A 19,507-nucleotide genomic window follows, 5' to 3' on the forward strand; every position below is an offset into this window, starting at 1 on the left:
CTAGGGCCTTAGGAATCATTACTATAAACAAATCTAGTGGAGGTGATGGAATTCCAGCTGAGCTATTTCAAATCCTAAAAGATGATACAGTTAAAGTGCTGCACTCCATATGCCAGCAAATTTGGAAAACTCAGCAGTGGCCACAGGACTGTAAAAGGTCAGTTTTCATTTCAATCCCAAAGAAAGGTAATGCCAAAGAATGTCCAAACGACCGCACAATTACACTTATCTCACATGCTAGCAAAGTAATGCTCAAAATTCTCCAAGTGAGGCTTCAACTGTATGTGAACCAAGAACTTCCAGATGTACAAACTGGTTTTAGAAAGGGTAGAGGAACCAAAGATCAAATTGCCAACATCTGTTGGATCATAGAAAAAGCAAAAGAGTTCCAGAAAAATCTACTGCTTTATTGCCTACGCCAAAGCCTTTGACTGTGTGGATCACAACAAACTGTGGAAAATTCTGAAAGAGATGGTAATTTCATCATCTTACCTGCCTCCTGAGAAATCTGTATGCAGGTCAAGAAGCAACAGTTAGAACCAGACATGGAACAATGGACTGGTTCCAAATTGGGAAAGAAGTATGTCAAGGCTGTATACTGTCACCCTGTTTATTTAACTTTTCTTGTGAAATGCCAGGCTGGATGAAGCACAAGCTGGAATCAAGACTGCAGGGAAAAATATAAATAACCTCAGATATGCAGATGACACCACTCTTATGGCAGAAAGCAAAGAGGAACTAAAGAACCTCTTGATGAAAGTGAAAGAGGAGAGTGAAAAAGTTGGCTTAAAACTCAACATTCAAAGAACAAAGAGCATGGTATCTACTCACATCATTTCATGGCATATAGATGGGGAAACAATGGAAACAGTGACAGACTTTATTTTCTTGGGCTCCAGAATTACTGCAGATGGTGACTGCAGCCATGGAATTAAAAGATGCTTGCTCCTTGGAAGAAATGCTAAGACAAACCTAAACAGCATATTAAAAAGCAGAAACATTACTTTGTCAATAAAGGTCCATCTAGTCAAAGCTATGATTTTTCCAGTAGTCATGTATGGATGTAGTAGTTGGACCATAAAGAAAGCTGAGCACCAAAGAATTGATGCTTTTGAACTGTGGTGTTGGAGAAGACTCTTGAGAGTCCCTTGGACTGCAAGGAGATCAAACCAGTCAATCCCAAAGGAAATCAGTCCTGAATATTCATTGGAAGGACTGATGCTGAAGCTGAAGCTCCAATACCTGGCCACCTGATGTGCTGACTCATTTGAAAAGACCCCGATGCTGGGAAAGATTGAAGGCAGGAGGAGAAGGGGACAACAGAGGATGAGATGGTCAGATGGCATCACTGGCTCAATGGACATGAGTTTGAGCAAGCCCTGGGAGTTGGTGAAGGGAAGCCTGGTGTGCTGCAGTCCACGGACAGGGTCACAAAGAGTTGGACATGACTGAGTGACTGAACTGAACTGAATTGAAGATGCCTCAAAAATCTTATAGTAGTTTCAACTTGGTACAAATGCTATGTGTTAACTGTAAGCATCCTCAGCTTTTAGTAATATTATTCAAAAGGATTTCCAGGGTTGACTATAGGAACTTGCTTGCTCTCAACAGAAAGCAAGGTCAGGTCATATGCCTGATGCAGCCTGATCAAACTGTGCCTTCATGCCTGGGTTCTTATTACTGGACTGCTGGGACCCTATGGCAGAAGAGCAGACCTTCCTCTGAGTGGGACCACTGTAACCCCTCTGAATGGGCACTGTGGACGTTTACTCTCCCCTCAGCTCAGACCCCTCCACTGTTCTAACCTCACATGGTAAAGAGAAGGCAGGAGTTTGGCCTTGAGGCTTTCTTAATTCACACCTGGAAAGTGTGTTCCCTTTCTGATGAAAGGTCCAAAGGGTTTGCAGGGTCTCTCAACCTCAGCACAGTGACATTTTGAGCACTGTGCTTCTGTGTTATGGGGACTGTCCTGTGTGTCTGAAGATGTTTAGGAGCATCCCTGGTCTCTACCCACTAGATGCCAGTAGTGTCCCCCCAACCTTTCCAGTAGTGTCCACCCAATATTTCTACAGACACTGTCAAATATCCCTGGAGGGCAAAAATCTCCCCTGGTTAAGAGTCACCAGTCTAGGCAGTAAGTTCTTAAACTATGGGCTATTTAATAAAGAAGATGAACTTTAGTTTTCTGTTCAGTTTTTAAAATCTCTAGTACCTGGCAGATGCCTGATACTGTGATAAACACTCAAGTATTGCTTGGATGCATGAATAAACAGCCAATGTTATATTTTAGCTTTGTAAATATCTCCCTCAGTGCCTAGAAGACTCAATCAACAAGTATTTTCTGGCTTATTAATTTCTTCAAGGTTTAAAAAAGTAGCAATTTCTATGAATGACTACTTTTGAGGGAGGAAAATGATGGGAAAAATACATCTTTCTTCATAACTTAATGTATATGAAGCAATTTCCTGGCTTGTTATGATTTTTAGTAAATCAAGTAAGTCCAAAAATATAGTATCACCAGTTCCAAATTAAGTGTCATAGTTTAGGGGTTGCACAGAGTCGGACATGACTGAAGCGACTTAGCAGCAGCAGCAGCAGCAGATATGCAGATGACACCACCCTTATGGCAGAAAGTGAAGAGGAACTAAAGAGCTTCTTGATGAAAATGAAAGAGGAGAGTGAAAAAGTTGGCTTAAAGCTCAACATTCAGAAAACTAAGATCATGGCATCTGGTCCCATCGCCTCACGACAAATAGATGGGGAAACAGTGGAAACAGTGAGAAACTTTATTTTAGGGGCTCAAAAATCACTGCAGATGCTGATTGGAGCCATGAAATTAAAAGACACTTACTCCTTGGAAAGAAAGTTATGACCAACCTAGACAGCATATTAAAAAGCAGAGACATTACTTTGCCAACAAAAGTCCATCTAGTCAAGGCTATGGTTTTCCAGTAGTCATGTATAGATGTGAGAGTTGGACTATAAAGAAAGCTGAGCATCAAAGAATTGATGCTTTTGAACTGTGGTGCTGGAGAAGACTTTTGAGAGTCCCTTGGACTGCCAGGCGTTCCAACCAGTCCATCCTAAAGGAGATCAGTCCTGGGTGTTCCCTGGAGGTCCCTGGTTGAAGCTGAAACTCCAGTTCTCTGGCCACCTGATGCAAAGAGCGATGGCATCACCGACTCAATAGACATGAGTTTGGGTGGGCTCCAGGGGTTGGTGTTGGACAGGGAGGCCTGGCATGCTGCAGCTCCTGGGGTCACCAAGAGTCTAACACAACTGAGCAATTGAACTGAACTGAACTGAAAACTCTTTTTAAAAATTAAAGTAAAAATGCAGAGGAAGGAACACTTCCAAACTCATTCTATGAGACCACCATCACCTGGAACAGACTGGTTCCAAATAGGAAAAGGAGCATGTCAATGTTGTCACTCTGCTTATTTAACTTATATGCTTACTTAACAACATGGGAAAGGAAATGGTCTATCAAGTCCAAGAGTCACAAAGAGTCCCACACAGGATAAACACAAGGAGAAACACACCAAGACACATACTAATCAAACTAACAAAGACTAAACACAAAGAAAGAATACTAAAAGCAGCAAGGGAGAAGCAACAAGTAACATACAAGGGAAACCCCATACACTTAACAGCTGACCTTTCAGCAGAAACTCTGCAGGCCAGAAGGGAATGGCAGGATATATTTAAAGTACTGAAAGGGGGAAATCTACAACCAAGATTATAGTATCCAGCAAGGATCTCATTCAGAATTGATGGAGAAATAAAAAGCTTTTCAGACAAGCAAAAGTTAAGAGAATTCAGTACCACCCAACCAGCCTTACAACAAATGTTAAACAGATTTATATAGTCAAGAAATACAAGAGAAGAAAAAAGATCTACAAAATCAACCACAAACAATTAAGAAAATGGCCAACAATAGGAACATACATATTAATAATTACTTCAAATGTAAATGGATTAAATGCTGCAACCAAAAGGCACAGACTGGGTGGATGGATGCAAAAACAAGACCCATATATATGCTGTCTACAAGAAACCCACTTCAGACCTAAAGACACATATAGACTGAAAGTGAGAGGATGGAAAAATATATTCCTTGCAAATGGGAAGCAAAAGAAAGCTGGAGTAGCAATTCTCAAGTCAGACAAAATAGACCTTAAAATAAAGATTACAAGAGCTAAGGAAGGATACCACATAATGATTAAGGGATCAATCCAAGAGGAAGACATAACAATTGTAAATATCTATGCACCCAACATAGAAGCACCTCAATACATAAGACAAACACAAACAATAAAGGAGAAATTGACAGTAACACAATAATAATAGGAAACTTTAACACCCCACTCACACCAATGGACAGGTCATCAAAACAGAAAATTATTAAGGAAACACAAGTCTTAAATGATACATTAGAAGAGATGGATCTCATTGATATCTTCAGGACATTCCATCCAAATGCAGAAGAATACACCTTCTCAAATGCACATGGAACATTCTCCAGGATAGACCACATCTTGGGTCACAAATCAAACCTGAGTAAATTTAAGAAAATTGAAATTGTATCAGGCATCTTCTCCAACCACAAGTCTATGAGACTAGATATGAATTACAAGAAAAAAAAAGTCTAAGAAACACAAACACATGGAAATTAAACAACACGTTTCTAAATAACCAACAGGTTATTAAAGAAATAAAAAAAATTCTAGAAACAAATGACAATGAAAACATGACATCTCAAAACCTATGGGATGCTGCAAAAGCAGTTCTAAGAGGGAAGTTTACAGTAATACAATCCTACCTTAGGAAACAAGAAAAACATAGAATATACAACCTAACTTTACAACTAAGACAACTGGAAAAAGAAGAACAAAAACACCCCAAAATTAATAGAAGGAAAGAAATCACAAAGATTTGAGCAGAAATAAATGAAAAAGAAATGAAAGAAACAGTAGTAAAGATTAATAAAACTAAAAGTTGGTTCTTTGAGAAGATAAACAAAATTGACAAACCTTTAGCCAGACTCAAGAAAAAAAGAGAGAAGAATCAAATCAACAAAATTAGAAATGACAAAGGAGAGGTTACAACAGACAATGCAGAAATACAAAGGACTATAAGAGACTATTATGAACAACTACATGGAAATAAAATGCATAACTGGAAGAAATGGACTGATTCTTACAAAAGTTCAATCTTCCAAGACTGAACCAGGAAGAAATAGAAATTATAAACAACCCAATTAGAAGCACTGAAATTGAAGCTGTGATAAAAAAAAATCTCCCAAAAAACAAAAGCCCAGGACCAGACGGCTTCACAGGACAATTCTATCAAACATTTAGAGAAGAGCTAATGTCTATCCTTCTAAAACTCTTTCAAAAAACTGCAGAGGAAGGAACACTTCAAACTCATTCTCTGAGACCATCATCACCTGGAACAGACTGGTTTCAAATAGGGGGAGTATGTCAAGGATCTATATTGTCACCCTGCTGATTTAACTTATAGGCAGAGTACATCATGAGAAATGCTGGGCTGGATGAAGCACAAGCTGGAATCAAGATTGGTGGGAAAAATATCAATAACCTCAGATATGCAGATGACACCACCCTTATGGCAGAAAGTAAAGAAGAACTGAAGAGCCTCTTGATGAAAGTGAAAGAAGAGAGTGAAAAAGCTGGCTTAAAGCTCAACATTCAGAAAACTAAGATCATGGCATTCAGTCCCATCACTTCATGGCAAATAGATGGGGAAAACAGTGGAAACAGTGTCAGACTTTATTTTGGGGGGCTCAAAAATCACTACAGATGGTGACTACAGCCATGAAATTAAAAGACTCTTACTCCTTGGAAGAAAAGTTATGACCAACCTAGACAGTATATTAAAAAGCAGAGACATTACTTTGCCAACCAAGGTCTGTCTAGTCAAGGCTATGGTTTTCCAGGAGTCATGTATGGATGTCAGAGTTGGACTATAAAGAAAGCTGAGCACCAAAGAACTGATGCTTTTAAACTGTGGTATTGGAGAAGACTCTTGAGAGTCCCTTGGACTGCTAGGCGTTCCAACCAGTCCATCCTAAAGGAGATCAGTCCTGAATATTCATTAGAAGGATTGATGTTGAAGCTGAAACTCCAATATTTTGGCCACCTGATGCAAAGAACTGACTTATCTGAAAAGACCCTGATGCTGGGAAAGATTGAAGGTGGGAGGAGAAGGGGATGATGGAGGATAAGATGGTTGGATGGCATCACCGACTCAATGGACATGAGTTTGAGTAAACTCTAGGAGTTGGTGATGGACAGGGAGGCCTAGAGTGCTGCAGTCCATGGGGTTGCAAAGAGTTGGACACAACTGAGTGACTAAACTGATCACTCTGGTACCAAAACCAGACAAAGACAACACAAAGAAAGAAAACTACTGACCAAAATCACTGATGAACATAGTTGCAAAAATCCTCAAAAAATTTTAGCAAATAGAATTCAGCAACACATCAAAAAGCTCATACACCATGATTAAGTTCAATTTATTCCAGGAATGTGAGGATTCTTCAATATATGCAAATCAATCAATGTGATACACTGTATCAGCAAATTAAAAGATAAAAACCATATGATAATCTCAATAGATCCAGAAAAAAAGCCTTTGACAAAATTCAGCACTCATTTATGATTAAAACTCTACAAAAAATGGGCATAGAAGGAACCTACATCAACATAGTAAAGGCCATATACAATAAGCCTACAGCAAACATTACTCTCAATGGTGAGAAACTGAAAACATTCCCCCTAAGATCAGGAACAAGACAAGAGTGTCCACTCTCACCACTATTATTCAACATAGTGCTGGAAGTCCTAGCTACAGCAATCAGAGAAGAAAATGAAATAAAAGGAATCCAGATCAGAAAAGAAGTAGTAAAGCTCTCACTGTTTGCAGATGACATAATACTCTACATAGAAAACCCTAAAGATAGTATCAGAAAATTACTAGAGTTAATCAGCGAATTTAGCAAAGTTTCAGGATATAAAATCAATACACAGAAATCACTTGCATTTCTATATACTAACAATGAAAAAGCAGAAGGAGAAATTAAGGAATCAATCCCATTAACCATTGCAACAAAAAAGAATTAAATAACGAGGAATAAACTTACCCAAGGAAACAAAAGAACTATACACAGAAAATTATAAGACGCTGATGAAAGAAATCAAAGATGACATAAACAGATGGAGAGATAGTCCATGTTCCTGGGTAGGAAGAATCAATATTGTGAAAATGGCTATACTACCAAACACAATCTACAGATTCAATGCAATCCCTATCAAATTACCTATGGCATTTTTCATAGAACTAGAACAAAAAATTTCACAATTCGCATGAAAACACAAAGACCCCAAATAGCCAAAGCAGTCCTGAGAAAGAAGAATGGAGCTGGAGGAATCAACCTTCCTGACTTCAGGTTATACTACAAAGCTGCAATCATCAAGACAGTATGGTACTGGCACAAAAACAGAAATATAGACCAATGGAATAAGATAGAAAGCCCAGAAATAAACCCATGCACCTATGGGTACCTTATTTTTGGCAAAGGAGGCAAGAATATACAATGTGGCAAAGACAGCTTCTTCAATAAATGGTGCTGGGAAAACTGGACAGCTACATGTAAGAGAATCAAATTAGAACACTTCCTAGCCCCATACACAAAGATTAACTCAAAATGGATTAAAGACATAAATATAAGACCAGAAACTGTAAAACTCTTAGAGGAAAGCATAGGCAGAATACTCGATGACATAAGTCAAAGCAAGATCCTCTATGACCCACCTCCTAGAGTAACAGAAATAAAAACAAAAGCAAACAAGTGGGACCTGATTAAACTTAAAAGCTTTTGCACAGCAAAGGAAACTATAAGCAAGGTGAAAAGACAGCTCTCAGAATGGGAGAAAATACTAGCAAATGAAACAACTGACAAAGGATTAATTTCCAACATATAAAAGCAGCTCATACAACTCAATACCAGAAAAACAAACAACCCACTCAAAAAGTGGGAAAAAGACTTGAACAGATATTTCTCCAAAGAAGACATACAGATGGCTAATAAACACATGAAAAGATGCTCAACATCACTCATGATTAGAGAAATGCAAATCAAAACTACAATGAGATATCACCTCACACTGGTCAGAATGGCCATCATCAAAAAGTCTATAAACCATAAATGTTGGAGAGGGTGTGGAGAAAAGGGAACGCTCTTTTGGTGGGAGTGTAAATTGATACAGCCACTATGGAAGATGGTATGGAGAGTTCTTAAAACGCTAGGACTAAAACCATCATATGATCCAGCAATCCCACTCCTAGGCATATACCCTGAGGAAACCAAAATTGAAAAAGACACATGGATCCCATTGTTCACTGCAGCACTATTTACAATACCTAGAACATGGAAGCCACCTAGATGCCCATAGAAAGATGAATGGATAAAGAAGTTGTGGCATATATACACAATGGAATATTATTACTCAGCCATTAAAAGGAACATATGTGACTTCTGATGAGGTGGATGAACCTAGAACCTATAATACACAGTGAAATCAGTCAGAAAGAGAAAGAGGAAGATAAATATCATATTCTAATGCATATATAAGAAATCTAGAAAAATGGTACTTAAGAACTTATTTACAGGATAGCAGTGGAGAAACAGACATAGAGAATAGGATTCTGGACATGAGGAGAGGGGAGGAGAGGGTGAGATGTATGGGAAAAGTAACATGGAAACTCATATTACCATATGTAAAATAGACAGCCAATGGGAATTTGCTGTATGGCTCAGGAAACTCAAACAGGGACTCTGTATCAATCTAGAGGGGTGGGATTGGGCAGGAGATGAGAGGGAGGTGCAAAAGGGAGGGGATATATGTATACTTACGCTGATCATGTTGAGGTTTGACAGAAAAAAAACAAAATTCTGTAAAGCAATTATTATTCAATAAAAAATAGATTAAAAAATTTTTTAATCTCTCAAATTTGCTTTTTGTCTAACATCATTCTTATAGTCTAAAATAAATATAAAATAAACAGCAAGTAATAAGTCATTAGCAAATAAACAAAGTGAGAAATGCACATTAAAATGATTTATAACATAATGTACATTTATTTAAGAATGTATTCCAATATCAAACGGCACAGCTCAACAATGCAAAACCGCAATTACTTTTGCACCAACCCAATATAAACCAAGAGTAGGAAACTCAGCTGTAGGAAAGGAGCCTATAGAATTTACAGCAGTGGGTGCAAAGCAATTTAGGACTAATTAAATGTAAGAGAGTTCCAGAAAAACATCTATTTCTCCTTTACTGACTATGCCAAAGCCTTTGACTGTGTGGATCACAATAAACTGTGGAAAATTCTGAGAGAGATAGGAATACCAGACCGCCTGACCTGCCTCTCGAGAAACCTATATGCAGGTCAGGAAGCAACAGTTAGAACTGGACATGGAACAACAGACTGGTTCCAAATAGGAAAAGGAGTACGTCAAGGCTGTATATTGTCACCCTGCTTATTTAACTTTTATGCAGAGTACATCATGAGAAACATTGGGCTGGAAGAAGCACAAGCTAGAATCAAGATTGCTGGGAGAAATATCAATAACCTCAGATATGACACCACTCTTATGACAGAAAGTGAAGAGGAACTAAAAGCCTCTTGATGAAAGTGAAAGTGGAGAGTGAAAAAGCTGGCTTAAAGCTCAACATTCAGAAAATGAAGATCATGGCATCTGGTCCCATCACTCCATGGGAAATAGATGGGGAAACAGTGGAAACAGTGTCAGACTTTATTTTTGGGGGCTCCAAAATCACTGCAGATGGTGACTGCAGCCATGAAATTAAAAGATGCTTGCTCTTTGGAAGAAAAGTTATGACCAACCTAGATAGCATATTCTAAAGCAGAGACATTACTTTGCCAACTAAAGTCCATCTAGTCAAGGCTATGGCTTTTCCAGTGGTCATGCATGGATGTGAGAGTTGGACTGTGATGAAAGCTGAGTGCTGAAGAATTGATGCTTTTGAACTGTGGTGTTGGAGAAGACTCCTGAGAGTCCCTTGGACTGCAAGGAGATCCAACCAGTCCATTCTGAAGATCAGCCCTGGGATTTCTTTGGAAGGAATGATGCGAAAGCTGAAACTCCAGTACTTTGGCCACCTCATGCGAAGAGTTGACTCATTGGAAAAGACTCTGATGCTGGGAGGGACTGGGGGCAGGAGGAGAAGGGGACGACAGAGAATGAGATGGCTGGATGGCATCACTGACTCGATGGACGCGAGTCTGAGTGAACTCCGGGAGTTGGTGATGGGCAGGGAGGCCTGGCGTGCTGCGATTCATGGGGTCGCAAAGAGTCGGACACGACTGAGTGACTGAACTGAACTGAAATGTATTGTAAGGCTTCCCCATGTGGCACAGTGGTAAAGAATTTGGCTGCTGATGCAGGTTTAATCCCTGGGTCAGGAAGATGCCCTGGAGTGGAAAATGGCAACCCATTCCAGTATTCTTGCCTGGGAAATCCCATGGACAGAAGAGCCTGGTGGGCTATAGCCCATGGGAGTCACAAAGAGTAGGACACAGCTGAGCATACATGAACGCATTTGATCTATGCTTAAAACTGATACACTTTCAATTTTACCACATTTTAGTGGCCCAAACAAGGCACAAGCCTAGATTCAAGGTGTGGAGAAATAGTCTCCAGCTACTAATGGAATGAATCACAAAGTCATATACATGATATAGGAGAGGAAATCACTACAGCTGTTTTGGCATCAATCTTCCATACCTCCCTTTTTCAGGCTCTTAAAACCTGAATTAACAAGCAGAGGTCACTTGATAATTACATAATTAAATCTGACTGGATAGTGTTCTGGCGTTATTTCAATCAAGCTCAAAAGAACTTGATCAGTTGCTCCAAATCCAGAATGTATCAGAACACCAGACTGCCCTTCTCCCTCTCCTGCCCCACCCACAGCCCTCAAACGTCTATCTGGAGATTACCTCTCAGACTGGACTCTTTCTGCGGATGCCTGCCATTAAGCCCTCCCATTCTGCACTGCTTCTCGCTGGTTTCACTCTTCTGGTGACACCTGCTTCCATATAATGAATTTATTTTCTATAGTCTCTATAATAATTACTATGTTAGGTGTTTAGTCAATAAAAATTTAAATCTGCTTAAGTTGATGCAGGGAAAGAGAGAGGAAAACATCCTCTCTTCATCTGCCACCTCTTCCTCAGGGGTATCGGTACAACAGCACTCTGAAATCTGGAAGAAGAATCATTTACTTTTTGCTTTCATTAGCTATTGCTATAATAACTGGGAATCTCTGGCCCTGTTGGTTCATAATTCAGTGGAAGAGCCCAAATGTCTGTGGACCACAGGTTTCCTGTAACAGCAGGAATGATTCCTCAGCTCTTTCAGAACTGAAACCTAGATATTGTGCAGAAATTCAAGGAGCCCAAACCCTGTTAGAGTAAATTAGCATTTAGGTATCTGACACGCTTTGGAATGAGTCTTTCCATACAAATCCGTTTTCTAGGCCGCTATTCCATTACACAGTGCCCTTCTTAGGAAAGCCCGAGGGAGAAATTTCTCTCTGATCTCAGGATGGGAAATAGTTGGGCTGCTTCTTAGTACTTGAGTGGTTTTGTGGTGGCTGTTACTACAGTTAATGCGCATTGTGAGGGCATCTCCTTAGTGTGGTGCCAAATCTGAGACCCATCTCTAATAAATCTATAGGACTTCAGGTGTGAATTTTGGATATTAACCCCACACCTGAATTTGCCTTATCTTTCCTATATACTCGCCATTCCACTTCCCTCATTGAATTATTTTTATGTTTTTTTTTTGTCCTATTTGAGATACTTATATAAGCAGATTAAATGCTCTTCAGAGCTTCAGAGAATAAATAAGAAAACAATAAGTGCCAGTTTCTCAAGAAATGTATATGATTTTAGACATTTTCAACAATTCAATTGTATCTATTTTGCTAGATCTCTTCTTTTCCCATTTCAGACACTCTGGCTAAGTTAATCGCACTTCTCCAAGGTTCATTATTATCTTTGGCTTCAAAAGACTGCTCATATTGTTGTTCTTTTTCTGCCTATATCCTACTGCTATCCCTTACCTGTCCCAAGGCAACCATTTCAATGTGCTCTATGCATGTCCTTTTGTTAGTATGTGTCCTTATAAAGCACAGTTTTGTATATGTGGATCTTAATGGTGTATAAATATTATTGTTGTAAAAGTCAATCTCCTTCTTTTTTCACCCAGCACTATGTTTTTAAGGTTCATATATTTTACTCTGGGTACATCTAGTCTGTTACTTCTCTCTGCTGAATAGCACAAACCAAACACTTCCTGCCTCTTATTCCCCAAAACTGCCTCCAATCCCCTATTGCCACAAAAACACTGTGAAGACAGTACTTACACACGGGGTGAATGCTTTTGAGAAACAAAAGTGTGCTGGTCATAAGTCCACCAGGACAGCACATGTACACACTATAACTGTCCCAGACAAGCTAACACGCCTTGCCACCTTACTCCTACAGGACCTTCATAAACTCTGTAAGAAGTCGTCCTTGATATGCACCCAGGAGCGGATTTGCTGGGTCAAGAAGTATACCTCGACCTAATTTGCTATCACCATCAGAGTCCTCTGCAGAATTTCTACACCAGTTGATAGTCCCATTAGCAGTGCATAAGGGTTCCTACGGTCCCACATCCCTGCCAACACTTGGCATTATCCTAAATTTGCCAGTCTAGTACAAGAAAACTGATGTCTCCATTTATCTTTCATTTTTCTGTCAACTAACGAGTTTGAATGGGCTTCCTTGGTGGCTCAGCAGTAAAGAACCCACCTGCAATGCAGGAGACGCAAGAGATGTGGGTTCAATCCCTGGGTCAGAAGGATCCCCTGGAAGAGAAAATGGCAACCCGCACCAGGATTCTTGCTGGGACAATCCCATGGACAGAGGAGCCTGGCAGACTACAATCTGTGGGGTCTCAAAGAGTCAGACACAACTGAGCAACTAAACAATGAGTTTGAGCATTTCTTAATATTCTTAGTTTTTTGTATTTTTTTCTTTCTGTGAATTTTGACTCGCACATATTTATTTGCCCATTTCCCCGTGATGTATCTTTTTTGTTGATTTGCAACAGATAGAAACTTTTCTAAAGTGAGCACACATTTCTTTGTCTCTGTAGCACATAACTAGCACTGCTATCCTTTCTGGCAGAACTAGAATCACACAATGACAAGGATAAGTAACAGTGCAGGGATCATAAGATGCTATAGAATCTAGTTATATGGGTACAAACCAATCATTATGGACTGAATCAAGTTCCCCAAATGCATATGCTGAAGCCCCTAACCTCCAGTGTGACTGTATTTGGAGAGGTAGCCTTTAAGAAGGTTCAGTTCAGTTCGGTCGCTCAGTCATACCTGACTCTTTGTGACCCCATGGACTGCAGCACGCCAGGCTTCCCTGTCCATCACCAACTCCCCGTAGCTTGCTCAAACTCATGTCCATTGAGTCGGTGATGCCATTCAACCATCTCATCCTCTGTCGTCTCCTTCTCCTCTCACCTTCAATCATTCCCAGAATCAGAGTCTTTTCCAATGAGTCAGTTCTTTGCAGCAAGTGGCCAAAGTATTGGAGTTTCAGCTTTAGCATCAGTCCTTCCAATGAATATTCAAGACTGATTTCCTTTAGTATGGACTGGTTGGATCTCCAAGGTAGATGAGGTCATAAATGTGGGGGTCCTACTCCAATGTGGCTTGTGACCCTATAAGACTAGAAAGAGACACCAAGCAGGAAGGGTACACACAGAAAAAGGTCAGGTGATGATACAGCAAGAAGGTAGTCATTTGCACACCAAGGCAAGAGGCTGCAGGAGAAATCAAACCTGACGACACCTTGATCTCAGACTTCTAGCTTTCAGAACTGCAATAGAATAAATTTCTGTTATCTAAGCTACCCCGTCTGTGGGATTTTGTTATGGCAGCCCTCACAGACAAACATGCCAATCAACATGTAAGAAACATCCTTAGATTGAGTCATTTGCATCTAATGACTTTCTCTTATGATGCCCAGCTGTGTGATATACCAGACAGTGTAACCTGGCTGTCTTTCCAGAACATTATTTACTGAGTCAACTGAAAAAGTAGTCATATTCCAGATAATTTCTTCAGACTCTAGAAATTTTTTTCTACATGCAGGTATCAATGTCATCTGTCTTAGCAGCATCTTCCAAAGCAGCACAAACAATAGATTGTGGATCCTGCCAGCTGACTGTCTACTCTCTTATATAACTCACCTTGCTTACTCAAGGGTTTGAGGGAGGATTATTTCATCATTTAAGAGTACAAATAGAATTTCAGTAGAAGGGGTTTGCTTAAAAACCTATCAATTCTTTATCCTCCAAGGAAAATAACCCTTCAGAAGACATAGTGCCAAAAAAGGATGGATTTCACATAACACCAATCAAATTGGCAATGGCTGTGTAGAGTATCATGTTGAGAAAAATGCAAAGGTAAGTATAAACTCAGTAGATAAAAGTGCCATGATGGCTGGATAAGCAGGGTCTGCCACAGCCCCGGGTGTCAGGTGGGGTAGGCCGTAGGTTTGTCATCTCTGTCTGTGTAGACCTTCACTTCATTTTCAATGTTCGTGTGCTTAGTTGCTCAGTCGTGTCCAACTCTTTGTGAGCCCATGAGCTGTAGCCCAGCAGGCTCCTCCATCCGTGGGGATTCTCCAGGCAAGAATATTGGAATGGGTTGCCATGCCCTCCTCCAGGTGATCTCCCCAACCCAGGGATGGAACCCAGGGCTCCTGCACTGCAGGCAGATTCTTTACCATCTGAGTCACCAGGGAAGCCCTTTAAATGCTTGGCTATGGAAAAAAAAAAAAAAAAGATTTCTGATGAAGACATCCTTCAAAATTTCATCTTGAATATTACGAATCTGATAATTCAGCATATTATTTACAAGATGAAGAAAACCAGGGACTTCTCTGGATGGCCCAGTTGTTCAGAATCTACCTTGCAATGCAGGGGATGTGGGTTCAATCCCTGGTTGGGAACTAAGATCCTCCATGCTGCAGAGAAACTAAGCCCATGTGTCACAACTACTGAAGCCCACACACTCCACAGCCCACACGCCACAACTAAGATACAACACAACCAACTAAATAAACAAATACATGTTTAAACAATGAAGAAAACCACTTTGGGGTATCATCTCTCAACTCATGTTCTTTTCTGGAAAATATTTGGTTAATAGCAGAGTCAATAGCAATGGTAGCCTTGAGCCACTTCATATCTATTAACTCAATTAAACTACACAGAATCCCCATTTTACAACTAAGGCCATTGAGGCCCAAAGAGGTGAAGCAACTTTTCAAAAGTCTTGGAGCTATTGAGTGGGGATTCAAACCCAGAAGTCTGATCACTTTTAAATATTAGGTAATTTCAATCCCTCACAAAAGATGGTAAACACCTTAATAGGAATTAATGCTATTTTTCACAATGAGCTGACAATAAACAAGGCTTCTTATCTCTAGGTGAACTCATGGTACTAATGTAAAAACTAAAAAGTATGGAACTAATTAGGAAAAAATGTTGTTTATCCACCCATGTGTGTCTAGAGTGTTTGTGATGTGCCATGTCCTATGGTGAGCTTTATATAGATCATCCCATTTAATCCTCTAAACCATCCTATGAAGTGGTTATCCCCACTTTACAGATGAGGAAATGAAGGCAAAGGCGTGAAATGACTTGCTTCCAAATCACACAACTGACAAATGATGAAGCTGGGATCCCTGTCTATGTTGTCTGACTTCAGGAGCTCAGCCTCAAAACCACTTTTAACCCAGAATCCCAAATTTACAGTTTTCCTAGGTGGGCCTCCAGGTTAGATACAGGTAAAAATCTTAAGCTCATTTAAATTTCTTACCTCTTTGGGCACTTGGAAATACCAAAACTTACTGTGTGACGCTTGGAGTGCTTTATAAAAATTAATCAGTACGTCATCTCTAGGAAACTGTTCAGGATATAGACTGTGTTCAGAAATCAGGTATTTCTCCTCCCAGAAAAGTCAATGCATTCTTTTTCAGCTACATAGTTTCTTTTTAAAAACAAAACAAAACAAAACTTATTCTCCAATATGATATCCTCTGATTCACCAAGGTGCTCAACATTTGTGTTATTCTTAAAATCTTTTGCTTCCGTAATTTACAGTGGCCCAAAGATACTAGAAGGATCTATACTTTACCCAACTGGGGAAAGTCTGTCATGGGTCCAATAGGATGGTTTCAGGGACAATGCTAATTATTTTGCTGCTTGTGTGTATCTTATTGGCAATGTGTATAATCTCAAACATCGCGGTTAGATCCTCCAAATCTGTAGGAAATTGACTACAAATCATCATCAACTCCACTAGAAATTATTTATAAACTCTAATTTAACACCATGTTTCAGCCTTCTGCAGAGCTGACTTCTATCTTGCTGGACTGTTCCCTATCAGACTTCAAATCTCCAAGTCACTAGACCTTCTGGAGAACACCCCTGAATTTCTAATGCATGCCCTGTGACTCCACAGTTCATAGAACTGGTCCAACTTTTCACTGAATGATGTCCTCCACCACCACCACTGGAGAGCTGACTTCCGGTCCTCTAGAGCAGCGCACTCCCTTAAACTCCAGATGCTTACAAGAGTTTCTCTTTTCCCCACTGCGGTATTGCTTTATCATTCTCTCTCCCTCTCTTCGCCGCTGTATGTCTTTTCACTGTTAGTACCATGTCTGGTGCTTATAACCTTCAATGCCACTCTGCTTTCTCTACCCTCCCACTCACAGAGTTTCACTTTATCTTTTGACTTCTATCTTCTCCGCACAGATTGCTTCTCTCATGCTCCCTGGCTTTGGGCCGAGCTGAGAATCCCCTGGAGCTGCTCTCTTTCAGTTTGGCCCTACTGAGTGGCTTCCCCTTGCACTCCCCACTTAGAGAAACTCCCTGGAATTACCTGGCAAAGTTGTTTATGTGTGTGTGTGTGTGTTTCTGGGGAGACACACTGTGGCAGACCCTATGGACTACTACACAATCCACAATTCCCCATGCCCTTGACCTCCTTTGTCAAAGAGGCTAAAAAGGTCAAATTTTCGATTTCTCAACTTTCTCATTTGACCAAGAAGGAAAACATGCCTTTCTGAACAAACAACAAAGCCTCACTAGGAGAAAGTCACTTACCCTTGTTCTTTCCCATTATTCCTGCCTAGAATGTGGATGTAAAGGTTAGATGTGCAGCAGCCATCTTGCAAATGTGAGGCTGCAAGCCAGAAGGCAAAGGCCTGCATGGAAGACAGAAGGGTAGAAAGTTGGACAGCATTTTAGTCCCTGATGGCATCCTTGAGCCATCATCCCAGCTCTGAATTGTCTCCTCCAGACTCATATATGTTACGAATTATATACACACATACAATTTTTAAAAGGAGAGATAGAAGTATAAATAGGAATTCTGAAATTTTCTTCATGATAGATTATCTTGCATGTACCTGAGAGGCAAGCATCCCATATTGGAGACCTCTGCTAAATAACCAAGGCACTACTATATTAACGGAAATCAGTAAAACTTAAAACAGCAGTAATGAAAGAAAGAAAGACTCTTCACAAACCCATGGACTGTAGCCCACCAGGCTCCTCTGTCTATGAAATTCTCCAGGCAAGAATACCAGAGTGGGTGATCATTTCCTTCGCCAGCGGAACTTCCTGACCCAGGGATCGAACCCGGGTCTCCTGCATTACGGGCAGATTCTTTACCATATGAGCCACTAGGGAAGCCCATTATATTAACAGAAATCAGTAAAAGTTAAAACAGCAGTCATGAGGAAGGAGGAAAGATACCCAGAGAAGTATATTACAAGACAGGGTAACACTGTGAGGTCATTTGTGTTTTGTATATAAATGACTACAAGGAACTTACGTAGAAGGTTAATTAACAGCAATTGCTTTAAACTATTGTGCATTCATAGTTTTTAGCAGTGACCATGTACTAATTTGCAATAAAGGGCAAAAAGGAAACATAAATGTTATTTTAAATACCCTGATAGTTTAAGACAGACCTTCTCCACTTTACAAAACCACTTCAAGCTGCCCTTGTCGTGGCGCTGAGCATCCCCCTGCCCTGCACAGACACGCTCCACCATGAGCCCCCGCCTGTGACGACAGCCAGGCAGGTGTGGAGGTGAGGGCCCCAGGTGAGATGATGGCTCAGGTCCAGTGGCCTCCAGCCTGCTCTGGGGTGGGGAGGTGATCAGAGTGGGGAAATGAAGGCCCTGTGGGCTGTCACCCTTGGTGACCAGACCACCCTCTCATGTACCAGTCATTTACGCCTTGCCTCACTCTGCTTATCACAAAATTGCCCTAATTCCCATCCCTGCCACAGAATGATGGGTTTTTATCCTTGGAACACCATCTTGTACACTTCTACCTCTTCAGAGCTGGAGAAGTACAAGTTCTAAAAAGCTGAGGCTATGTCCAAGGTCAAACAAGAGATTTCAGCAGCAGAGTGGGCACCAGAAGTCACTCAGTCATTGGCGGTCACCATACAGAACCCTCTTTGCGGCCAGGGCGGTGTCATCTTTCTTACCTGTACAAAAGCCCTACAAGATAGGTGCTGTCATCTCCATTTTAAAGCTGACGAAACTAAGGCTCAGACAGATCATGTGATTGTCCAGGGATAAAACACAAGCAGAACCAAGAGGTGAACCCAGCCCTGTCTGGCTTCCAAATATGGCCTGTTTCCACCATTTCAGCTGACTGCACATATTGCTTATCTGATCTGTTACAGATGTGCCCACAAAGCAGTTTACAACCATCCCTCTATAGGTGTCCTTAGCTATTGGAGTCTCAGGAAATCCATTTCGGTGCCACCTCCCCCTCTCCCTTGGTATAGGAAATGCTTCCTGAAAGCCTGTTCTCTCTGCAGCTGGTGATATTTGATTTGATTAACACCCTGGGACCTATCACCAGACTTAAAGATGATGCTTAATTAATTGCTTACGTTAAAGAGCTGGCACTTTCGGCATTTGGTTCACACTTCCAGCCTCAATCATGTTTTCGTTTCAGCAATAATATTTACATGATTAGCAAATAGTCAATTCATACTCTGGTGTGGACCTAAGCTGTGTGTGGGGCTTCCCAAAGCAGATGTCCTTGACAGGTGTAAAGAAATCTGCCTTTTTTTTTTTTTCTAACAGCAAAAACCATGAACAAGATCTTTTGCTTGTTTCCCAATGAAAAATTGTGTCTGGATCAACAAATATTCATGGAGCACTGACCTAGCCTATGTGTCAGTCAACATTTGCAGGGCCCCATGGGGGCTAACAAGCAGTGCACTAAGAAGTCACATTAGATTTAATTCTGTTTTTGCTTTCCTTTTTTCTGTTCCAAGACCTA

General features: G+C 40.5%; 1 long non-coding RNA gene across 3 annotated transcripts in view; it reads right to left on the reverse strand.

Annotated features, from left to right (window-relative positions):
• The window catches only part of LOC105607964 (uncharacterized), a 185,836-nt gene that overhangs the window by 69,324 nt on the left and 97,005 nt on the right, over window positions 1–19,507 (reverse strand). For all 3 annotated transcript variants that reach the window (XR_009599232.1, XR_009599231.1, XR_009599233.1), the window contains exons 9-10: window positions 17,300–17,400; window positions 13,497–16,178 (exon numbers count right to left, since the gene is read on the reverse strand). This is a non-coding gene — a long non-coding RNA (uncharacterized LOC105607964). The remainder of the gene's footprint in view (window positions 1–13,496; window positions 16,179–17,299; window positions 17,401–19,507) is intronic.

Source organism: Ovis aries, chromosome 2 (genome assembly GCF_016772045.2).
Source record: "Ovis aries strain OAR_USU_Benz2616 breed Rambouillet chromosome 2, ARS-UI_Ramb_v3.0, whole genome shotgun sequence".
Classification (NCBI taxonomy): Eukaryota; Metazoa; Chordata; class Mammalia; order Artiodactyla; family Bovidae; genus Ovis; species Ovis aries.